At 43.3% G+C, this 25,957-nt stretch overlaps 1 protein-coding gene and 1 pseudogene across 2 annotated transcripts in view; both read left to right on the plus strand.

Annotated features, from left to right (window-relative positions):
- The window catches only part of LOC309701482 (uncharacterized protein), a 2,150,955-nt gene that overhangs the window by 339,870 nt on the left and 1,785,128 nt on the right, over positions 1 to 25,957 (plus strand). The gene's annotated exons all lie outside the window — the stretch shown is intronic.
- LOC309700210 (protein NLRC3-like) lies at positions 11,920 to 16,330 on the plus strand (annotated as a pseudogene). Its single transcript has 3 exons — positions 11,920 to 12,193; positions 12,301 to 14,083; positions 16,153 to 16,330. The product of its transcript is annotated as a protein NLRC3-like (transcript).

A 25,957-nucleotide genomic window follows, 5' to 3' on the forward strand; every position in this document is an offset into this window, starting at 1 on the left:
TTTTTGCGTGAGTTCCCTCCGGGTACTCCGGCTTCCTCCCACCGTCCAAAGACATGCAGCTTGTGGGGATAGGTTATTTGGATAATCCAAATTGTCACTAGGTGTGAATGTGCGAATGAATGTGGGGGGCGGTCAGCCTGTACTCGTGTCCCGTCTACAAGAAGCCTCGACGCACCGACCTGAACTTCATCTTCTCCGTGCAGCTGAGGAGCGTGCAGCCGCCCGAGCACTGGACGCTGCGAGGCGCCGCGCTGCTCTGCGACTGCAAGTGATCCAAACGTTGCTGTTCCACAGACACGGACAGACACTCACCGTGGGGCTCTGCCGTGTCTCACTCAGACCTCCCCACAGTTTTCACTTTGAGCTTTTCTTTTTTATTCTGATGTTCTGATATTTTCCATTTTTCTTCAGCACCAAACATGTTTGTAGGTTTTTAGTCTGTTTAATTTACGAAAATCAAAATGTTTCCACCTCTTCTCTCTGCAAGTCTCTAATAATAATAATAATAATAATAATAATAGTAACATTAATGATTTTGTATGGGACCTCACACAGTAAAGCTGATGTGAGGATCATCACAGTTTTGGTGGTTGTATGAACTTAGAATGCATAAACTAATAATTTGTTTTAATTAAAAAACTTTCCCTCTGTCATTTCCTGAGTGTTTCAAAATAAAAGTCCTCTCTTTCATGTTTTGAATGTGAGGCTGTTCCTGTGATGCCTTCAAATCTGTTTCAGTCTGCAGTTTTTTACAGTTCAGACCCAAAGTGACTCAAACATTTACTTAAAAGAGGTTTTTGTTCGTCTGGGTTTTCCTGCTCAGCAGCTCTAAACAGGCAAAAGCAGAAACACACGAACAGAAAGAAACAGGAAAATATGTGTTTCTGTGAACAATGCAGCAGCAAAATGAAAGACCAGGATTTATTTTTAATGATTGACCAGTGTTGGGTAAGTTACTTTAAATTTGTAACTTAGTTACATTGCTAGTTACTTCTATCAAAAGTAACTCAGTTACTTCAAGTTACTCGTTACTTTCAAAGTAACTAGTTACTAGGGAAAGTAACTTTGGTTTTACTCAGAATTCTCTTGTTAATGTGTTGCTTCCATAACTTTGCCAGTCTTCTAGCTTGCTTACCTGCCACAAGTGCACTGTGCCACCTACCAATAGAAAGGAAAAGATAAGGTGCATATTTCCACGAGAGAAATCCCACGCCTGGACCGTCGTTGACCGCCACCATGATTCTAGCCTACGTCACAGCATCATGTGCGCCTTTTACATCCAACACAAGAACTGCAGTCGTGGTGCTGTCGACTGTACTCAGAACTCGGAAATTCTGCCTTCTGAATAGGAAGATTTAGGTAACACCAGACTGCAGATGAGCTGCATACAGGGCTGGACTGGGACAAAAAAATCAGCCTGGGCATTGTGACTAGAGACCGGCCCACCATTATAGCAAAAATCCTAAAGCCTTTGAATGAAAACAAACGCTGTTGTGACAGTGATGCTCACTGTCTTGATGGTGTATATGCATCAATCTATCAATCGTTTGTTGTAAGATTCAGATAATTATTTTTTAAAAGCGAGACATTTTAAACGAGAATAAGAAAGAAAAGTATTTCTTTGTGCCCCCCTCTCCCTGTTAATGCCCTACCTGGCCCCCCTGGCAAAACTTTGCTAGACCCGCCCCTGCACAGTTACCAGCTGTCAGCTACCTAAAAAAGGATCCTGGTGTTATTTGTCTCTCAGAAACAGTTCATAACTTCCCTTCAACTCATTCATGTCACCTAAAAGGTAAACCTGTTTCTCCATCACAGCTCTGATGATTCAGTAAGGACATCTCCTGGTTTCATCTTCATGTTTCCCTCTCACCACGTAACCAAACCGACATCATGACCAGCAGCTTTTTTGCAGCTGTGGCTCCAGCAAACATCAGCTGATACTAGAAATTAATATGAAATAAATTCTAACAACAGCTGATCAAGCTTAAACGTGCTGCTGTTGTTTAACGTGAACTCCGCTGGTTTCCTCTTTCTGATGCAAAGTGGGAGATAAACAAACAAGAGAGACGATCAGCTGATCATTGATCAGTTTTCATGATTGAAGTAGAAACAGGAGAGGGAGGGGGGAGAATGAAAGAAGAAGAGGCAGCTGTGCAGCAAAGACACAGAATAACTCCAGCTTTGTGCCTTTTTCATTGTAGCTGAATTACGGGACTAACTGTTCCTTTTCACCTCAATAAGAAATGCGTAATATTTTCTCTGAATACCAGATGAGACGGTTGGCAATTCTAATAACTTATGAACAAAATAAAGTTCAACATCATTAACTTCATAGCACCCACCCAGCTGTATAGAAACTCTGTCATGCTAGCTAGCACGCAGTACGGAAAAAGTCAGAATAACAAAAATAAACTCCACCTAAACTTGGTTTATATCTGACCCAGAGAGACTGCAGGTCATAACTTCTTACCTGAAGTTCAGTTCACACTTGGACCGGCGGCCGCCTCGGGTCTCTTTTCCTTCTGCATCCCCCTTTCCCTCCTCCACCTGCTGCCTCCACCACTTGCTAATGTTACTGAATCTGTGGAAGCTCCGCGATAGCCACCACACGAAGTAACGAGTAACGAGCCTATCTAAATCCCAGTAACGACTAACGCGTTCCTGATTTTAGTATAATAACTAGTTACCGTGCTCGTTACCACAATAATAACGTAGTTACTGTAACGTGTTACTTAATAACGCGTTAGTCCCAACACTGTGATTGACAAAAACATTAAATGATCATGTTTATTTTCACATCAATGTTCCATCGGTCCTTCTTTTACAATAAGTTTAGAAATGAAAAATACTAATAACACACCAGGAAAAAGCCAACAGCACGAGTCCTGAAAGGCTTAAAGAGAAAATAAACGCACAAAGAATGAAACAAAAAGGCACAAAACCTCAAAACAAGAGTGAATTAAATCTGAGCGACACACAAAGATGCTAAAAGCCCCAAACATGAACCTGTGAGGTCATTAATACCTGTGTGTGTGCATGTTTACATGTCTTTGTGGGGACCAAAATGCCCGTCCCCACAAGTTTGAAGACATTTGTGAGACTCAGAATGTGGTTTTAGTGTCAGGGACAGTCAGGTCAGGGTTAGGCATTCAGTCTTAATGGTTAGAGTAAAAGGCTGAGGAGAGCATGATGTCAAATAGATGTCCCCACAAGGATATGAAAACACAACCGTGTGTGTGTTACTGTGAATTTGTGAAACAAGTGAAGATTTCAGAATCAGTGAGAAATGTTTCACTTCCTGTTGGTGAAGAAGACCAGACTCCTCTTCAGCCACAGAAATGAAGAAGCTTTTATTTTTGTCAGCCTGACAAACACGAGCTCAGCCACGAGCAGAGGCGACCCTGCAGAGGTGAAGGTCACAGTCAGAATCAGCGCCAGAGAACCGCACAAGGACGGCCTCATTGGTCACGGCTGAGTTCATTATGTGATGGTAACAAGCTGATTATTACAGAACAGGAAACACACGTCTGCTCATCAAACACCAGCTGCTGCTGCTTTTATCAGTCTGACAACAAAACCTCACAAGAAAGAAGTTTTTGTGAGTTTGCAGCGTTCCTCTAAACTGAAAACTAAAACAGCCTGAAAATGGGAACACGCACCCACACTCGAGAGTCAGGCAGCTTAAATGTGTTTGTCTTCATCTGTAGTTACGTTTCATTGGCTGGAAATGTGCTAACTGGAATCCTTCATGAGTCCAGATGAACAAAAACAAGTGTTTACTGCTCCACGCTGCACGAATCTGAATCAAAATCACTCAGACGCGCCCACGTAGGCATTCCACTAAAACCATGTGACCACCTTCACCTTTAAACCTGTCGTGAATATAAATTTAGACTTTTCACTTTATTTTGAAAGAACAGATTTGCAGGAAGTGCGGCTGCTGCAGAAACTCTTCACTTTTCACTGGCTTTAATCTTGAAGGTTTCTCCAGATGTGGAACATTCATGCTAAACATTCAACATCTGACGACCGTCTCCGTGTAAAACACTGACAAACTCAAACTTTATACGGTAACTGACAGATTTATTCCTCCATTTTCAGGCATTTCACAATGAACTTGGATTAGTTTGATGATTTTATTCACGTTGGTGAATAAAACCAGCCAAGAGGCTGATTCCTGCAGAAGAGGAGGCAGAGTGGAGGAATCTGCAGGTTCTGTCTCTAACACACAACCAGAGCTTCAATCATAACGAGCACATAATAAAACCATGATCCCCCCTGATCGACTCTTTTAGCCTGTTTCCTCTGGATCGAACAGGATCTAACAAACCCCAGCTTCTGCTGGGGCACTGGTCATCATGGGAGGAAAAAGATGGCTGCCGTGTTGCCGTTTCCTGTCTTACACCAGCATTATACTTCCTGTATCTGTGGGTCTGAGTTTTTAATCAGAGGATGAACTTAAAGCTTTCAGTCTGCTCTACAACCCACCACCTATCCACACGTCTGCTAAGTGGACTGGAAATCAGTAAAACTTCTACCAGACTTTAGTAAATATTGCATTAAGATGAGCAGACAGATTTTAATCTCAGCATCGTGCACACAGATTTTTCAGGACACTGGAAGAGTTCCTGCCGTGGATTTAGATGTTAGTGTTGTGTGGATGATCCCATTCTGTGATCTTTGTGTTACTAACACTGATGACACCACCGTTATTGGACTCATCTCGGACGGGGATGAGTCTGCCTACAGGAGGGAGGTTGAACGTCTGGTGTCCTGGTGCAGCCACAACAACCTGGTGCTGAATGCCCAGAAGACAGTGGAGATTATTGTGGACTTCAGGACGCACACAGCTCCACTCCCCCCCATCATCCTGACTGACACCCCCATCACCTCTGTGGACTCATTCCGCTTCCTGGGTACCACCATCACCCAGGACCTGAAGTGGGAGCCCACCATCACCTCCGTCATTAAGAAAGCCCAGCAGAGGATGTACTTCCTGAGGCAGCTGAAGAAATTCAACCTGCCAACACGGACGATGATGCAGTTCTACACTGCAATCATCGAGTCCATCCTCACCTCCTCCATCACCGTGTGGTACGCTGGAGCCACTATCAGGGACAAACAGAGACTGCAGCGTGTTGTGCGCTCTGCTGAGAAGGTGATTGGCTGCAGACTCCCATCTCTGCAGGACCTGTACACCTCCAGGACACTGGGGCGTGCAGCTCGGATCTCAGCTGACCCTTCTCACCCTGGACACAGTCTGTTTGACCTGCTCCCCTCAGGCAGGAGGCTCCGGTCCATTCGCACCAGAACCTCTCGCCATAAGAACAGTTTCTTCCCCTCTGCTGTTGGACTCATGAACAATAACCGTATGACTGTTCCCACCACTAACACATGACCCTATGCTGTGTTCACTGCATCATTCCATGTTTGGCACTGATCACCACCTGCACTCATGTATATATCATGTATATATCTATCTACTTAGCACTTTTAATTCTTATTCTTATTTTTATTTTCGTGTCTATTTAAGCGTAATTTATGGCAGTATGTTTGCACTGAAGCACCGCAGCAATTTCCTAATGTTGTAAACCTGCTCAACATTTGGCAATAAAACCCTTTCTGATTCTGATTCTGATGCTTTTACACTTTAGGACCCTCGAGACCTCTGCTGCTCAGCCGTCCTGATCGCTGCCTCCACTTTAACCAGAGGCTGTAACCTCTGATCATTTCACCTGCACCGGCAGTAAAACTCTTCTCCACAACCAAACGTGCCATAAACCCATCACAGCTTCATCATCAGCTCAGTCTCAGCAACATGCAGACGACCGAGCAGCAGAAACTCTGCAGGGAACGTCTGAAGTCTGTTCTTCAGTTTTCCCAGCTCACTGTTTATTGAACATGAGACAGAAAAATAACTTCACCTTTAATGTGAAACTTTTATCGCCTGTGACATGTTTGCAGGAAGTCTTCGTGCTGTGATTTAGTGTCACAGCCATAAATATCACACAAGGTAAAAACTACAAGTCCCAGCATCCTCTGTGTTTAGGGAGGAGCAGTGAAAGTGAAAGTGTTGATCCTCCGTTCAGAGCAGCAGGAGGAGGAAGGTGGAGCTGAGGCAGGTGAGTGTTAACATGAATATGTTTCTTCTTATGACATAAAATAATTCCACGCTGTTCGTGTCTGTGGGTGAAACGTGAGGCCGGTCGGCTCCTCTGAGCGCTGGTTTCCTGTAAGTAGAGAGGAAGTGAGTTTAGCTGAGAGAGCAGGAGGAGAGTGAGAGCTGTGCTGAGGCAGGTGAGTGTTAACACCGCTCTGACATTACTGTGTCTCTGTGGCGGGAACAACAGGCTCCGTCAGTGGAGGCAAAAATAATCAGACTTTGGTTTTTCAAAGGAAACTACTTTATGTTGGGAGAAGCCGCGCGCTCATTGGATAACGACTTGTCAATCTCAAGTTATTAGCCAATGAGCGCGCAGGTTCACAGTAAGACCCGCCCTTATCACGACGAGTTTTAAAACTAAAATGGCGACAGAAACTCTGTGAGTGGAGTTCAGGCTGACTTTATGAAAGTGCGACGTTTGAGCGACTTCCTGTTCTCAGTCCCGGCGTCCTGATCACCGAGGTTTCTGTTGCTCTGATGTCTGATATTGATTATATCGGTAAACAGGCTGTAGGCAGAAACATCAGGTCTGATCTGAAAATCCCTTCAGAAACAAACTTTAAGAGTTTTATGTCCGTGAGGCTGTAAAACTGTAACGTGTCCTGTGATCTATAAACACTCTGTGATGAATAATCTGAAGTCATTTTGAGCCTGACAGTAGTTTCCTGTCACAGAGCTGAAGCTGCAGGCAGTTTTTGGCACCTTTATATTTAATTTATTCCAAAATAAATCAATAAAGGTAGAAAAGAACTCTCAGTGACATTAAAAATCTATTTTTAAAGACAGATGTGACCAAGTGCAACAAATATAAGATGAGATGTTTACAGATATTTGAAGTATTGATCATATGTAGAACACAGAGCAGGTCCAATAACAGAGTCATCCTGCTCACAAACAGCAGTTTGGTTTCATGAGCTCACTTCCTGCAGTGATCCTCAGCTTCTCTCCAAAGGAGCCGTAACATGTGGGCTCCTCACCATGATGATGATCCCAAACACACTGAGTTCCTTCATCCACCTGATCATGTACTTATTAAATAATGTGATGGTTTTGGTGTTTTTTAAAGCCTTTGAGCCTCTAAAATAACTGGTTTGGACTTTAGGGCCAAAGCTCCAACATTAGAAAGCCGTCAGTGTGATGCTTCCAGTACAACAGCACCTCTGAGTGTGTGTGTTTACCTCTCAGACTAACTCCACCCTGACATCAAGAAGATGGAGGAAGAGGACGGAGCAGCATCTGCAGCATCCAGCTGTGTGTCTGTGAGGAGTGACGGAGTTACACAAACACCTCCACCTTACAGTCATGGACCTGCAGCAATAATGTAAGAACACTACTAACTTTATTAGTCATTTCAACATAACCATGACAGAATCATTGATCTGTGATTGGTTCAAACTGTTTGATCTGAGTTTGATTTTTATTGACTTGTTTTCTTGCTAAGATCTGAACTCTGTAAGTTTAAGTGAAGTCAGTGCAGCAGAATCAGAGAGAAGAGCTGAGAACAAACTGAGTTCATTCAGAGACAGAAAAAACCGCTGATGATTGGCTGACCTGTCAGCGTTATGAGGCAGACACAATATCACAGAGGGATCAGCTGATCATATGGCTGTCAGAGAGAACTGATCAGTTATTGATGTTTGTGTTTGCAGATGTCAGAGGTCACAGTCTCCAGCATCCAGCTGTGTGTCTGTGAGGAGTGACTGGTCCAAAGAAATACTTCCTCCACACTTCAGTGATGAACCTGCAGCAACAATGTTCTTCAATCATGGAGCTCAGCTGACCATGTAAGAGAGCTGCTGACTCAGAGTTCAAAGGTTGTTTCTATAAATGTTCTGCCAGTGACATCATAACTTAACCTAACACTGGTCTGTGTATGAAGTATCATTTAGTGGCAGTTGTTAAAGTTGTATAATGATGATGCTAGTTTGGGGTGTATTTTCCTGCTGATGCAAATGCATCTACTTTGCCCTTTGTCTGGTGCTTTGGACAAAGACGTCCAATGAAACTCAGAACAACACAGTTTGCACCACCAGCAGGCAGAGGAAGTGGCTGACATCCAGAAATCCTACCAGTGGCTGAACAAAGCTGGACTGAAAGACAGCACAGAGGCACTAATCATGGCAGCACAGGAACAAGCTCCGAGCACAAGACCCATAGAGCCCGGGGTCTACATGGCTCTTTTTGGGGGGGTTGTGTTGTATTAATAGTGACTTTGTTTCTTTGGACCAAAATCTTTTGTTTTTCAGTTCAGTTGCAACATTGACTAACACTAATGCAGGGGTCGGCAACCTGCGGCTCTTTAGTCCTTACAGTGCGGCTCCTCGTGGTTTGGGAAAATAAATTAGAAGTATTTAGCTGAAGTGTATTTTATTTATGTTCTTTTTTAACTTGTAGTTCTAAATTGGAAGATTATTGTGATATTGAAATATAAAAATAAAATTATATTTTTTTATTTTTTGATCGTTCAAATAAGCGTCACACTCGTGGAAGCCGGTGTACCCGCCGAAACGCCGTGCATTTATCGAGACTTTCAGCCCCAGGAAGGCCAATTATGGATCTTCGGATCCACATTATGTCAGCAGCTGTTCTCCACCGTGAACTACGTTAAAAACAAACACCGCTCACGCCTCACAGACGACAGCTTACAGTCCTGTAAAGATGAAAGTGACTTCGTACAGCCCCGACCTGCAGACACTGTGCGCAGAGGTTCAGGAGCAGAAGTCCCGTTGTAAACATATCACGGCAGACCCGACGATGTTTGCATGAACTCGCTTTTCAGCTTCTCTTTATTGACCACTTTTCACACACGGTTGCTGTACGCACACAGCCGGCTGTAGCTTTGCAGCTCACAGCCCGACACACACCAACACAACAGCACAGACGTTAAGGTGGCGAGGCGTGATTGCGGGTGCCGCTCAGGTGCGTCCGCCTCCCCTGCAGCGGCGCTGCAGACCACGCCCCGCCACACACATTAACCAGGTAAAATACATATTTAGGCAGAATTTTGCTAATATCTATTTTTCATCTTTCAGCAGCATAGAGCTTTTTTTCCAATTATTTTTTAAAAGTCAGGTCAAGGCTCCAAAAGCCCAAAGGAGATATAAGGGTGGCGGCTCACAGCAGTTTTTGTTTGCTACATCATTTTAGTTCAGCTGGGTGTCTTTCCTTTGGTTATATTTCTTTAAGAGTTCAAATGTGTTCATTACATAAATAACATGTAATTTTCTCTGTAGCACTTCATGGATTTCATAAGCAACACACCGTTAGTTGTTCACACAAAGCATAAAGGTAAAAAACAGTATATACAGTGTTATCTTCATTCTAGATGTCAAAAAGTATTTGTGGCTCCCAGTGTTTTCTTTTGCGTGGAAACTGGCTCCAAATGGCTCTTTGGGTCCTGAAGGTTGCTGACCCCTGACCTAATGGTATATTTTTTTTAGCTGGATCGTTCTATAAAAACATGAATCAAATCTGAGAAAAGTTTCCACCTGACCTGTTGAATGTTATTGAAGCCAGAAGTTTGCCTTCATACTGTGTTTCTTGCATGCCTTTTGTGGTGTACTAATTGATGTGAAATGAATGCAATGTGGTTGTATTTGCAGAGGTCAGAGGTCACAGTCTCCAGTATCCAGCTGTGTGTCTGTGAGGAGTGACGTGTCCAAAGACAGACCTCCAGACTTCAGTCATGAACCTGCAGCAACAATGTTCTTCATTCATGGAGCTCAGCTGACCATGTAAGAGAGCTGCTGACTCAGAGTTCAAAGGTTGTTTCTATAAATGTTCTACCAGTGACATCATAAATGATTCCTAATGGTGGTCCGGGTACGATAATGCTAGTATCAATCGTAGTAGTAATGCAATCCAAGGTAATGATTTCTTCTCTGTTGCTGTGAACGTCTCTGCAGCCGTCTGTACTCTAATCTGAGACAACTATTACTGACAGAAACCATCACATCATCCAGTTTGTGTGTTTGCAGCTGCTTAAAAGAGTTTAAACAGAGATTAATCAGTAATTCATGTGATGTGTTTGCAGAGGTCAGAGGTCACAGTCTCCAGTATCCAGCTGTGTGTCTGTGAGGAGTGACTGGTCCAAAAACAGACCTCCACAATTCAGTCATGAACCTGCAGCAACAATGTTCTTCAATCATGGAGCTCAGCTGACCATGTAAGAGAGCTGCTGACTCATTTACGGGTGTTTGAAATTCTGTGACCACTTTGTAATTTTAGTTTATATTTTAAAAGTGTTTTTATTTGTAGTTGCCTGTATTTTTATTACACTGTGTGTAACGTGGTGGTTTGTGCTGTTTGGGATCGTTTTGGTGTATTTGTGTCAGAACATCAGATAAATGATTTCATCACATTTTAAAAGAAAGTATCAGGATAATAATCTGAACTGAGTCATCAGAAATAGAAAGATGGTCTCAACAGGCCACTGAGCTGATCTCCAAAGAAATGCAGAAGATTGAAGAGTCCGAGGCTGTTTATTTGTCACAGGCATCGTCATACACGTACAACACAGTGAAATGTGCTGAGCTGCTCCTGTGACTGGACAAAAGATTATAAACAATCATTAAATGAAATAATGAAACATTGTGCAGATGTAATGTTAAAGTGCTTTGTGCCACATTAGCACAGCATGTACTGACAGAGCAGTGCAAGCAGAACAAAGCAAATGAGCAAAGTGATGTAAACAGAGTAACTGAACAGAGTGAGCAGAGTAATATCAGCAGTAATGAAGCAGCAGGATCAGTGTAGCAGCGTGTGACGTCATAATGAATCAGGTATGATCTGAAATATGACAGTGAGACAAGAACATGATGTAAGGTCCTGTTTAAACCCTGATGGTGATGCTATGAGGGGAGCATGTTCTGATTTAGGACTTGGATGGTCTGAGGATAGAAGCTCCTCTCTGTTTGTGTCCTGATGGTGCAGAAGCTTCTGCCTGATTGTAGAAGGAGCTGAAGCCAGCATCATCCCAGAGGTGAAGCTCCTCTGTGTGCAGACCTGAGGTCAGATTCCTCCAGGCTGATGTTCAGGATCTACAGAAACGTGTGGTTGTAGTTATTGCTGCACTGTGTGCTGACAGCAGATACTCAGAACAAAGCGCTGCACACGTGTTCTTTACAAACATCTGTACATATAAAATATGGATCATGGCAGTGAATGAACACGTTTCTGTCATTTGTTTCATTGGCTTCTTTTTTCTGCCTGTGTTCATGTGATTCATGTCTAACACATAAACAGGTTTGTAATCAAACATCACATCATCAGGGAGGCATCATGAAACAAAGTTACTGCTGGAGGCTGAACTCAATTTGGTGGCAATGTTCAAAAATATCACTCAGATCATTTCAAAGCTTTTAGTTCTTCTTCTTCACTTCTGTAAAATAATAGAAAGGAAATCAGAACCCAGAAGTTCACTTCCTGATGACTGAACTCTTTCAAAATAAAGCTGAAAGCTCTGAATGTGACACCGCTGCTCCACCACAGTTTTTAGAGGAGGTCAAAGGTCAGTTCAGAGTGATGGATCCCAAACTTCCAGTACATCCAGTGAAGGACATAATCAGCTCTGTGATGAAGGCTTTTACTGTGGAGTTTGTAGGCTGATCACTCTGTGTTTAATAAGACAGGCAGGAACAGCAAAGGAAACTTGGATTCTGAACTCAAACACAAGTTTCTCCACTTTGACTTTTCTCTGTGACCATCAGAGCTTCTGCACAGTGTCATCAAATCTGGATGTTTGTCACTGACAGTCAATGATTTTAGTGATAAAGAAATGTGTTCACAGAGGGAGGAAGAGGAAGAGGAGTGGTGTCTGTGAGGAGGAGCAGCTGTCCTGCTGTGCTTTGTGTCAGGACGTCCTGAAGGATCCAGTCTCTACCAGCTGTGGACACTGGTTCTGCAGACAGTGCATCTCCTCATACTGGGACCAGTCTGCTTCATCAGGAGACTGGTCCTGTCCCCAGTGTGGAGAAAGATCCAGAAGCAGAGCTGGACTGCAGACAGCCAGTCAGAGCAGCTGTGTACAAAGTAAGACTGAACATCTGTCTGCTGATGGACTCATTTCTGAAAACTGGACTTCTTGTTGTTGTTCAGACATTGAAGAGTTTTCTTTCTGTTTTTCTTTCTTTCAGCAGATGTTGGTCTGCAGGAGGTTTTAGATGAACATAAGATCAGTCTGAGGAGGAGATGTGAACGTGTGACTGAAGGAAGTGATGAAACAGGAAGTAGAACCCTCCTCAACAGGATCTACACTGAGCTCTACATCACAGAGGGACAGAGTGAAGAGGTTCATAGCCAACATGAGGTGAGGCAGCTGGAGACAGCTTCCAAGATGGACGCCCTCCATGACACTCCAATCAGGTGCCAGGACATCTTTAAAGCCTTACCTGACCAACAGAGACCCATCAGAGTGGTTCTGACCAACGGCGTGGCTGGTGTTGGAAAAACCTTCTCAGTGCAGAAGTTCACTCTGGACTGGGCAGAGGGCTTGGAGAACCAACATGTCAGTGTGGTGGTTCTGCTTTCATTCAGGGAGCTGAACCTGATCAGAGATGAGCAGTACAGTCTTCTGGAGCTGCTCCATGTTTTCCATCCAACACTACAGAAGGTCACAGCAGAGAAGCTGGCTGTCTCTCAGCTTTTGTTCATCTTTGACGGCCTGGATGAAAGCTGACTTTCATTGGATTTCACCAACAGGAAGCTGCTGTCTGATGTCACACAGAAGTCATCAGTCAGCCAGCTGCTGACAAACCTCATCCAGGGGAATCTGCTTCCCTCGGCTCTCGTCTGGATAACTTCCCGACCTGCAGCGGCCAATCAGATCCCTCCTACATGTGTTGACAGGCTAACAGAAGTACGAGGCTTCACTGACGCCCAGAAGGAGGAGTACTTCAGGAGGAGATTCAGTGATGAAGAGCTGTCCAGCAGAATCATCTCCCACATGAAGACATCCAGGAGCCTCCACATCATGTGTAGAATCCCAGTCTTCTGCTGGATCACTGCTACAGTTCTGGAGCACATGTTGACTACAGAGCAGAGAGGAGAGCTGCCCAAGACCCTGACTGACATGTACTCACACTTCCTGCTGGTTCAGACAAAGAGGAAGAAGAACAAGTACCACGAGGGACATGAGACGAGTCCACAGGAGCTGACGGAGGCTGACAGGGAAGTTCTTCTGAAGCTGGGGAGGCTGGCGTTTGAACATCTGGAGAAAGGAAACATCATGTTCTACCAAGAAGACCTGGAGCAGTGTGGTCTGGATGTGACAGAGGCCTCGGTGTACTCAGGAGTTTGTACAGAGATCTTCAAAAGAGAGTGTGTGATCTTCCAGAAACCAGTCTACTGCTTTGTTCATCTGAGCATCCAGGAGTTTCTGGCTGCAGTCTACATGTTCCACTGTTTCACCAACAGGAAGTCAGAGGTGCTGAAGGACTTCCTGGGAAAAAAATACAAAGAGTCATCTCTGGATGATTTTTTGATGGAAACACTAACAAAATCCTTCAGGAGTAAAAATGGTCGTCTGGACCTGTTTGTTCGCTTCCTTCATGGCCTCTGTCTGGAGTCCAACCAGAGACTCTTAGGAGGTCTGCTGGGTCAGACAGAGAACAGTCCAGAAACCATCCAGAGAGTCATCAAGAATCTAAAAGAAAGGAAGACAAAATCCTCTCCTGACAGAAGCATCAACATCTTCCACTGTCTGATGGAGATGAACGACCTCTCAGTACATCAGGAGATCCAAGAGTTCCTGAAGTCAGAGAACAAATCAAAGGAACTCTCTGAGATCCACTGCTCAGCTCTGGCCTTCATGCTGCAGATGTCAGAGGAGGTTCTGGATGAGTTGGACCTGAAGAAGTACAACACAACAAAGGAGGGACGACTGAGACTGATTCCAGCTGTGAGGAACTTCAGAAAGGCTCGGTGAGTCCAGATGTGATCATTAATATTATCAGTTGGTGATAGTTTAGTTACTCAGTCATAAACTGCAATCATTTCTTATTTGAGGTCACACTAGGGCTGCCACAAACAATTATTTTTGTGATTATTTGACTAATCAGATCAAAAATAAAACATACAGCTTATTGCACCAGCATGCATCTGCTGTTATGTAACTATCATTAGCTTACAGCTAGAGTTTTTAAGGTATGTGCTAACTAAAAATAAAGACCAGATGATAGTTTATTAAACTTTTAATGAAATTTGCAGATTGTAGCAACAAACAGAAAGGCCCCCAAAATGTGTGCCGAGTTCTTCAGTGTGATTTCTCCACGGTGAAAGCACACTGTGCTCCACATGGTTATGAAGATCTTGATTAACCACATTAGCTTCACATTAGTAACTTTGTCCTCGACAGCTCGGCCATCTTCAGAACCTGCCCAGGAATTGAACTGCACATGTGCACTGGCTCCAGACGTGGGGTTGTCCTGCATAGTCAGTGGTGTCAGTAGATCATTAAGTAAAATAATATGTAACTAGATTCCTTTGAAAGAGCAACCATGGACGACAAAGCTGGGCGGAGTCTGCTCTAAGACACCAAATGAGCAAATGTTTGCTGACCTGTATCAGTGATCACCTTTTTGTTGGCCTGGTCCCCCAGTCCTCCCACTCCCCCCGGTCCTCGGTGGATGCTGTCACGTCCTCTGACACTGGCTCACCATTTATGTTGTGTCAAAAATCAAACGTGAAGATCTAATTTACTCTAAACTCTCTGACTGTTACTAATATAGTCATAAAATATGCAACAACCACTGGAGATGGAGATGAAGCTTCAACTTGCAGAAAATAGTTTATTAAAATCAGTTTGAATAAACCCAAGGCTCAGAGCAAAAGAGACAAAAGCGCCCCCAAGTGGTCAGACTGTAGACGAACAGAATAAACCCTATCAAAGACAAACACGCTGGAAGCATCTTTTCTAACACTCCAGTATTTATTAGCATTTATTATAAATTTATTGTGACTTTGAAGACGTTCAGTGTTTCCTTTGGTATAACGGAGGTCTGACTACAGTCCAGTAAACACACTGATTAGGATTATAGATTAAACTGCAGTAATACTTTCACAGTGTGCAGTGATGCACAGGTCCGAGTGGTTTTACACTGAAATTCTCAACAACAGGAAACTATAAGAATTTGTTACTCTAATAATAAACATAGAAGAAGAAAAACATTTTTCATTTAGAGTTGATGAATATAAATGAATTTGAACTTTACAAACCAATCAAAGACAAACTGATCCATGTGAGTTTATAACAATATTCAAAGGCTGCTGCTGGACACAGACAGGTAACATCATTTTGACTTGCTGTCACCTGGATCTGGAGTCATAAACACTGAAGCGCTGAACATTAATACAAGTCTGTTTCTGCCAACTAGTGATAAACCTGCAGACTAATGGCTCAGAAAGCTAAAACGAGCCAATCATTTCTGTGTTTAGTTCCCCTGAAATCAGATGTGATATCAGCAGCTCTGAGTTCATTCATCATTATTGTCCAGTGATGAGATTTCTGCTCCGTTTGGTGACAGTCCGCAGATTTTTCCTGAGTGTGGACGTGAACAGTCGTACCTGACAGCAGCAGGTAGCAAACAGAGATCGTCTTCCCAGCTGGAACTCTTCACTGAGCTGAGCTCATTCAAAATGTTCTGGATTCAAGACAGGAAACAGTCCACATGTGTGTCTTCACTCTGACTCTGGATCAGATCTCACTGACAGACTGTGGACATTATGGAAGCCTAAATGTGACACCATCTTCCTCCTTCATCTGCAGATTAAAGCCAAACAAAGATTCTCATTAAAAGTCTGCAGGTCTGAGAGAGACTCAATCGTTGTGTCATGTCAAACACAGTAAGAGGAGCTGAAGCACAGATGTGAAGAGCAGATGTTCATCAGATTATGACCTCACTCTGTTTTGTCTTCATATACATTCAGTCTGTGTTTATAATGCAGACTTTCTGCTTTTATAATAACACATTTTGTATTTTCTATGATCACAGACTGGCTGACTGTGGACTCTCAGGGACTCATTGTGAAGTTGTGGCCTCGGCTCTGAAGTCCATCCCCTCCCATCTGACAGAACTGGACATTAGTAACAACAAGCTGCTGGATTCAGCAGTGAAGCTTCTGTGTGCTGGACTGGAGAGTCCAAACTGTCGACTGGAGACTCTGAGGTGAGTTCACTGACTGCAGCTGTTGTTGTTTTTCTATATTTCTGATCTTTGATATTTGAAACGTTCTTTAGTTCCTAAATGTTCAGGATGTGTCTGAAGACAAATGTGAAGAAGTTTGAGTGCTTTCAGAAATGTTGTGTCTTTCCAAACGACTGAACAACAGTTTTCCTCTTGGCTCCAAATAGAAGTTACAGACTTGAGCAGCGTTCATTTAAAGGCTGACAGAAGTGGAGTGGTGACGGGGAGATGTGTGTCAGGACAGCTTTTCAGCCTCCACAGGTTCATGTTGTGCTCCATCAGTCAGTGAAGATGAAGTCAGTACTGGTGAGGCTGTAGAGTGTGTGAGGGATGTGAATGAGGCTGTTGGAGATCTGATGATAGCAGATAAAAACAGGCTGCAGAGACTTTGAGCTTGTGTGGAAACAGACAGAGAAAAGAAAGACATGAATGTCAAAGCTAATAAAGGTGAAGTTAGGAGCTGTGATGATGTTCATGTATCAGAAGCTGATCTGGCTGCTACAGAGACGACCCACACAGCTGCTGTGGTGAGGTTTGTGTTAAAGCAGAGGAACACAGGCCCAAACATGACAGCAAAGCAGGTTTCAGGCTCTGTGAGAGGATTTCAAACAGAAGCTGGAGAAGAGAAAGGACTACAGAAAGAAGGCAGCTGAGACCAGTCCAAGTGTTTCCATGGAGCCCAGTCTAACATTCATTTATACACTAAGGTACAGAAGTGAACGGGAAAATGAATCCATAGTTTCAAATGTAGAAATAGTTCTCAGTTCATTTACAGAGTTTAATACATTTCATGAGGAAATGTTCAAAACAGCAGCTGAGAAGAAATCTGCTTCACAAAGTTGGATCCAATTCCAATAGTTTGTGATGCACTTTAACGCAGCGTGAGCAGTTCACTGCCTAACCCCACAGAGACTGTCAGTCTGGACTTTTCTTTATTTCTATTGGCTGTCAGTGAGATTTCAGAGCAATCAGAGACTGTGGGTCTGTGTATGAAGTATAATTCACGTGCAGTTGTTGAAGTTGTAGAATGAGAAATAGCAGTTTGGGGTATTTCCTGCTTTCATTGTCCTGCTTGTGCTGATGAAAATGTTTATTGACGTGTGAATTCATTCTTCAACGCTCGATTCTGCCTGAACAACGAGAAACTTTGCTTATTTTTGTGTAACACAATTCAAAGTAGGGCTGGGTATCGTCACTGATTTCTAGAATCGATTCGATTCAATTCGATTGGAATCTGGGAAATGTTGCCTCAGACAGTCAGAAATATTATAATTCAGATCAGTATATTTACATATTTTTGTATCTATAAAAGGGAAGCTGGCACTTTCGCGACTTTATCAAAGGTGTGAGCATCACAGCAGAGGCCTTTGTGTCAAAGTAGCTGAAGATAAAACACAGAAAAACATGAAGCTGATTTTCCTGGGATTTTATAAAAATATTCTGCAGTAGATCAAAAACACATAAACATTACCTGATGCTGCTGAAGTGAAGCAGAGCAAAGTTACACCGTTTTTATTACAAACACAGCGTTTTGCAATTTGCATAATTTTAAAAAGTTTAAATTTGTTCAGTATTGAACGGCAGAAATGAGGCTTTCTTTTCGAAAGTAAGTAAAAGGAAAAAAAACAGCGGCCGACAGCGCTGTAAACAACGGTAGACTTGTGCGTAACAAGCAAGCGAATAATGCAGAAAACAGATTTTTAGACGGGAAACTGTTTTTGAAGTACAGAGAGAGAGAGAGAGAGAGAGCTGTGCATGACGTGTGATTTTATCCTGGTGGAAGCAAAACAGCAAAAGTCAGAGTGAGTTCATGACGATGTTTATGTGAAGCGTAGTTTGGATCTTCTTTTGCTGCTGGTTCAGTCAATATTGTTTGGAGAGAGATAAAACTAACAGCTTTAGAATCAGCGTAAAAAGGACGTAATAGAATAGAATAGAATAGCCTTTATTGTCATTGTACAGAGTACAACGAAATTGGAGTGCCACTCCCTTGGTGCAAGATTCAAAAATAAATATAAATGTAAAATATAAAAAGTACAATAAAACAATCGCAAGTATTCAAGCAATAGTAAGTAAGATATATGCAGGATAGCAGCATTACTATAATGACAGTATGAATAGCAGCATAATATAATGGCAGTGACGGTATGGTATAGCTAAGCAGGTTCAAACAGGTTAAACACAAAGCGCGGAGCCGCCGAAACATCAGAATCAGCGAGCTGTCGGCTTTCAACCCCGACCGTGTCCGTGCCATCAGGTGAGAAAAGCGACATCTCACTGATTCTGATTCGCGGGTCGCGCTGTGTGTTTAAGTCTTTGTGCAGAATCCGTGTTCCTGCTCTCATTTACTGTCTTAGCTGTTGTTGAGATTTTGTGAGATTTCACCAGAAATTCTGGAATTTCAAGCAAAATAAATTTATATTAAAAAATAGATTCAGGATTTTAATTAATCGATTTTACGTTATCCAAGCCAGAATTGATTTTAATCGATAAATCGATTATAAAAACCCACCCCTAAAAGCGTCCTATTAGACCCATTAAACACTAACATAGATGAATACTCAGATTTAAACCTTTATTGTTTCACAAAGGGTTAAAAAGGGAACGTCCACAGTTTAGACTGCAGCAGATTTTATTAAAGCAGTTTGACAGGAGCAAAGCAAAAACACAAAGAATAAGTGTTTCACATATTAATACATATAACATAATAATAAAAGAAAAGCAAAAGAATGATAAAAAAAGAATGAAAAAGTTGTCCAGAGCAGCAGGATGTCTGAGGTCTGCAGAAACACAAAAACACAGCAGCTAAAAATAGTTGTTGAAAGAAAACGAGGTGGGAGCTGCTGATTCCTGAGCTTTGATACTGGATTAGCTTCAGTAGTTATTCCCATCACTGCTGTAGGAGCTACATTTAGTCACAGCTGATTGTCTTCTTTGACCAATCAGAAGACTACTGTTGTAAAAACAAGCAGACAAAGAACCAATGAGAGTGAAGAACAGGATAAAGAGCTCGTGTGATGGAGGCAAAGCAATAATCAGCAGACTGTAGCAGTTTCTATCTGGATGAAAGTAGAAGGAGCTCAGCGGAGCTCAGTCCCATATCTTTGGTTAGAAACAACATCAGTGATTTCCTGCTGCTCGAGATGATTCCAGCAGCTCTCATTCCAGCAGCTGATGAGAGAAACAGCTGATGGCTCACAGCTCGTACACTGTTGGATCTCCAGATGTTCACGTGGCTGAAGTCTGTGAAGAAACTGTGGTCCACGTAGTTCACACGGCCTCAGATTGGACCGAGCTCCCTGGATCACTGCAGCATCCTCAGCTGGTACATGGACGTCTCTGCTCCTCAGTCTTGGAGCCCCTGCAGGTCCGTCCACACCACCAGGGTCTTCTCACTCACCTTTCCTTTGTCCTCGTCCTTCATCGGCCGTGCTGTGTCTTTGTTCCTGCGGTGTTGTTCCCACGATGCAGCGCTGATGTTCCCTCCTTGAATGCACAACAAGTACGGTGCTGGTCTTTCTCGGGTGGAGCAGAAACAGATTGAAGTCTTTCAGGCTTTAGTGCCGACTTCCCTGACAGAGGCTGGACTCCATGGTCTGCACAGGAGGCTTCTACACTGTGTGGAGGTGACTCCTGGACTTGAAGACAGGCTGCAGGTACATGTGTGATGAAGAGGAGCTACAGCAGTGTGATGGAGCTGCAGGTGTGAAGGAAGTCCTGCTGTCCTGTCCCACCCTCATCTTTGCTTCCTCTGTCTTCTCTGGACTTGTCCTCCTGTTTCAGAAACAGCACTGCTTCATGCCGAGGGTGGACGGGAGCGTTGGCTCTGATTCTTTTACCGTCCACCACAAGGAGACACTGATGCTGACCTCCTGATTCATCTGCATGTGTTCTGCTTCACACTGCTCACCTCCACCAAAGACTTCACAAACATCTTCTTTCTTTGAGTCCAGTTTGTCCCACAAACACTTCCAAATCTCCTCCTCTGAGATTCTGCAGCTTCTTGCAGTGTGACTCAGCTGACTTCTGACAGACCACAGACTGGCACAGCATCCACATGTGTCTCCTTTCAAACAGGCTCTTGATGTTTCCTCCCACATCATTCTGGCCTCTCAGTCTCCTTTGTTCTCCAGCTGGTGAAGCTTCAGTTTTCCATGTTGGTAACAGTAAACTACAGCCTCTGCTGTCAGCTGGGTAACTAAACAGAGCTGCAGCACGTCTCTGCGGTGGTGCTACATCCAGCCTGCAGACGGCCGTCTACATGTTGTAGTGGTTTACAGTCACCAGGGGGCGCTGTCCCAGCCATGCAGGCAGTGGGCTGCTCTGCTTGTGCTGTTGTTGGTGAAGCTGAAGTGAAAGCGAGAGTTAAAACACTGAACAGTGTCCACTGAGCTTCTTATGCTCTTCTCATGCTCAAAGAAGTTTAACAGGAAGGACGACTCGTCCATCAGGCGTCCAGCTGTCCGTGACCGTGTCCACAGCAGAGTGTGACCGAGGCTTCATGCTAACACGCACACATGAAGCTAATACCACCACGAGCAGCTGCTCAGTGGATTTGGAGGACAAATGTCTGCAGCTTCTCACAGGCAGTATGCAGAATGTGGATCTCCACAAAGACTGTGGAGAGCTCGTCCCACACTCTAAATCCAAACTTGTCTGCACAAAACTTCTCACACGTTCCCGTCACAAGTGTCTTCTAAGTGAAGCTACCAGGTTCAGGTCCAGCTTGTTTATCTGGAGCTGCAGGAGATGATCCATCCTCACAAAGCAACACAGACAGCAGATATGCAAACACACAACACAACCAAAGGATTCTCTCTGCATGTCTGTGGCTGATGCTGCTGGAACGAAGCTGTTTGAAACCTTGTTGTTCTGCACTTTGGGACCAGAAGAGGAAACTGAAGCTCTGTGCAGAGGGTTCAATGGAAGCAGCCAAGCGCTGTAAGTGTCTGCTGTACAGGGATGCTGGTTCAGCTGTGGCTCAGTTTCACAGTGTGACTCAATAAAAGCAGCAGGAAATCAAAGCTTGATGCTTTCATCAGTGTGGAAATAAGAAAGTTTCCTGTGACAGACGCTGGAGCTCTTTCACTCTCAGCTTCACAGTTTCAGCTTCAAACTTCTTCCAACATGTTTCTAACACGGCCACATTCCACCTTAATGGAGCTGATATCTTGTGCATCAGCACATTTTCTAAAGGCAGCGATCACATCTTTAGTTTTGGATGTTTAACTGCAGATTGTTTATGTGTTTATAGCACATTAATTACAGCAGCAGCGTTGACCACAGTGCTGTACAAGAATCCAAAATAACTATTAAAATAACTCCTAATATTAATATCACACATCAAATATCAAATAACTCTCATGCTGTATTAAAAGCCAGTGAATACAAATGTGTTTTAAGAGCAGATTTACAGAGACTGACAGCAGGAGCTGGGGCTGTTCGATAGAACGATGTATATATGATGACCATATGAAAACGTCTATCGTTTCATATCACGCTCTTTGTTTCCTGCTTATGTGTTTGTGTTTTCCAGATAAAGCTTTCAAAATAAATCTGAAGATCCTGTTGAGAGTTTTCAAAATAAACACAATACAGTACTGCGGTCGCTCGTTTATCGAGTTACGTTCTAAAAATAAGTCTCAGAATGAAGTAGCAGCTTTATGTTTTACAAGTATTATAGAAGTTTTAAGGCAGTTAAACCCTCACTGCACACTTTCTACACTTTTCTCAGACAGGCATGAACATTTTCACACTTTTCTCTCTTGTTTAAACAAAGTTCAAACCTTCATAGAAAAATAAGTTCATTATTAAAGAATGAAAGCAAAGTGTTTCTGAAACGTGTCAAATCAGCCTTTGCTGGCATTAAATGAGCTTCTGTGTGAGGAGCACTCGTCCATGGCCTGGGCTCCTCGCTGTCAGGTAAAGTTTCATAAAGCTTTTGAGTTTTTCTGCAGATAATGTTGGTGTCCAGCACGATGTTCTTTTTCCTGCGGTCACTGAGCCACAAAGCCAAAGCTGACTCCATCCTTACGATGTTCTTGTTGTGGACAGTTACAACCTTTTTGCCTCCTTGTTGAAACTATGATGGTCAGCATCTTCCTCTGCCTTTGGCTGCTACCACAGGTGCAAAACGTCTCGTCATCATTGTTGTTTGTTGGGACAAAACGTACAAACATACAGTGCAGCACTGCAGAGTCACACTGCTGTAAATTTGAACACATTCTGTACTGTACAGGAGACACGGCACGAGATTGGCTGACAATGGTCTACAGCCAATCAGGACGCAGAACACAATGAGCTGTAAAAAACAAAAACATGCAAAATTGCACAAAAAAGATCAGCGAAACAGCGAGGCCGCCAAAGGTGAACTGTGTTACAGCGAGGGACCAGCGTATATGTGGTTGTTGGGAGGATAAATGTCTTTGAGCTTGTGTCAGAAGACGAGCTGCAGCTTTCTGGACCAGCTGCAGTCTTGCCAGGCAGGTCCCACTAACTCCAACATATAAGGAGTTACAATAATCCAGCTGGGACGTCATGAAAACGTGGATCGCCCGTTCAAGGTTTTTAAAAGATAGAAATGATCTCACCTTAGATAAAAGCCTCAGTTTGAAGAAAGACCGCTGTACAACTGAGCTCAGCTGTTTTTCAAATTGCCGTCAAATATAAGCCCCAAATGTAATAATGCGATTTAATAAAAGAGCTGAACCAGTCTAATAGAGCGCCCTTGATGCCGCCATGCTCCAATGGTGAGGTCAAGATGCTGTGGTCAAGGCAGCGGTCAGATCCAAAAGCACAGCTGAGTCTCCTGATCAGTGGCTGATAAAAGATCATTAAGAACTTTTCAAAGTGCAGTTTCAGTGCTGTGAAGAGCTTTAAAACCAGACTGAAACCTTTACAACAGATTGCAGCTGAACAAATATAATCTTTTACAAAATCTTCGACAGGAAGGGAAGCTTTGAAATAGGCCTGAAGTTTGAGCAGACAGAGGATCCAGATCAGGTTTTTAGTACAGGCTGTACAACAGCATGTTTAAAACAGGCTGTACAACACCTGAACTAAGACTGCTGTTAAAAATCGCTAAGATGTCGGAACCGACAACCTTTAAAATCTTTTTAAACACGTGTTGGAACAACTTCATTTGGACAAGATGATGTCTTTATAGCATCACATCGTTCCTCCACCTGATCAAACCACACAGGCTCAAACTGATCAAAAACAGCTGAGCAGGTGAATATTTTAGCCCCGGTGCGATCTCGGGCGAGAGTATCGATGATGGCCAAAGGGCAGCGTCCAGCTCTACGGCCGCTGAAGAGCAGACTCAACAGACGCGCGTGATGTGGATCCTACTGCTCTAAAACTGGAGCTTCTTCAATCCATTAAAGAGGACATTAGTACGCTGTTAAAAGAAGAACTCAGAAATGCATTGAAAGAAGATTTTGACAATATAAGGGCTGACGTGCAAGGACTGAGAAATGAGATCGCTAACAGCATGGCGGCGACGTGCAGCGAAGTTGATGGAGTAAAGGTTACAGTGAAAGAAGCTGAGGATGGGCTGTCAATGTGGAGCGATGAGGTGACCACCCTGCAGTCTACAGTAGAGAGTATGAAGGAGGAGCTGTCTGACCTGAAGGATAAATGTGATGAAGGCAGGAAGCGGAGAGCTAACATCCACATCATAGGGATCCCAGAGGGCCTGGACTCGAGCTCCTCCACGGCCGTATCCGTGCTACTACGTGAAGTGCTGGGTATGGATAAAGACGTTATTGTCGACCGCTCACACAGGAGCCCTATCCTGAGAAAGCCAGCTGGTGACCCGCACGCCGTCATAGCCGAGCGTCACTACTACCAGGATTGTGTGGCTACGCCGTGCCAGGGCCCAAGCCCCGCTTGAGTTTAACGGACAACCTATTGCAATATTACGACTGGGCGATATGACCCAAAGTTCATATCTCGATATTCTTTAGCTGGATGGCGATATACGATATATATCTCGATATTTTTGAAGCCAGAAAGTACGAACAAAAAGAGAGTTCTTAGTCAAAGCTGTGTCCCAAATCTCACACAGGCACATTTATTAACATACAGCGTAGATGTACATGAAACAATTACTCAGGAATAAATGATCAGCATTTATTAAATAATAATGCTCCATAAATAAAAGAAAACAATGTTGTTTTTGTGCATAACAAAAAGCTCACAATCGTGCAGTCAAAATGTAAACAGACGCTGAGCATAATAACAAGCAGCTGCTCTGTTCCCAGGTTCTACTGCGTGACTGACAGCCTGGAGTTTGAAACCCTCTTTGTAACCGTGTCTCTTACAGGTGCCATTTATGGTCCTTATACACACTCAATACAGTAATATTACGTTGAAGCAGAGTACGTATCACTCCGCGAGGCTCCTCGTAGCTGTAATGCTCCAACAATCCATCAAGCGGTGCGGCCTCGTAGCTGAGCAAAGTCGTACCAAAACATCTTTTGAAAGGTTTCTGAGCGCCGTGTAGCACATAAAATGGGTTCGAGGTCAGTAAGCACAACCAGAATTCATCCATAAGCCGCACTGTCGATTTATGAGAAAATTACAGGATTTTAAGTGCAGAAAATATAGTTTATGGTTTTCCTTTGATCTTAGCAAATATCTACGCCTCTAATTGGGACGATCACAGATTTTTCACTAATGTCTTTGCGCGGCTCCCCAATATGTCATCACACAATATCATCTTTGAGGGAGACCTAAACTGCTCATTATCTGCTATGGACCACAGTTCACACAAAAGTACACTTAGTCCAAACTCAGCATGCGTCATTCAGAGCTTTCTTGATCATTATGGGCTGGCTGATGTATGGAGATTTCATAATCCTGCTTCACATCAATACTCTTTTTTTCTAATGTCCATAAAACATATATTTGTATAGAAAAACGTCTCCCTTTAGTTACAGAATGTGATTATAAGACTCTGGTGATTTCTCCTCTTGTTTTTTCAATGTGTATTCCTGATGCCTGCTCCAACTATCAGCCATGGAGATTCAACTCAGTGTTGTTAGCAGATGAAGAGTTTGTCAGTTACAAAAGGTCTCAAAGACATTTTTTTTTCTATCAATCAGACACCAGAGATGTCATCATCAGTCATTTGGGAATCTCTAAAAGCATCTGAGAGGCCAAATAATTTCATTTTGTGCCAAACAAAGTGCAACACTGAAAGAACATCATCCATAAATATTGAGTAAGAACTGGACTCTCATACAGCGAGACTCAAATGCCTTTAAACATCAGCTTATCCTGCTGATCCAAGTCCAACACTGAGTTTGTAAAAACATGTTTGTCAATCATTTTGTTTGGTTTCTGAGGAAAATGATTCAATAAGTTGCTGCTAATACACAACATTTCATCATATTTCCTCATAACCCTCTTTTGTCTGACCATTTGATCCCATTTGAATTTGCAATAAAGGATCCACAGAGTTTGGTGACAATAATGACAGTAGATGTTTGTGTGAAAGTGCTGGAAGCAAATGAGTGTGTGATGTTCTTTCAGTGTTGCACTTTGTAGACGCTCCCTGAGCACTGGTCTCACAGCCAGCTGCACATAGAGACCAGTGTTGTTAGTCCAG

The sequence above is a fragment of the Aulonocara stuartgranti genome (genome assembly GCF_965226115.1).
Source record: "Aulonocara stuartgranti genome assembly, chromosome: 23".
Lineage (NCBI taxonomy): Eukaryota > Metazoa > Chordata > Actinopteri > Cichliformes > Cichlidae > Aulonocara > Aulonocara stuartgranti.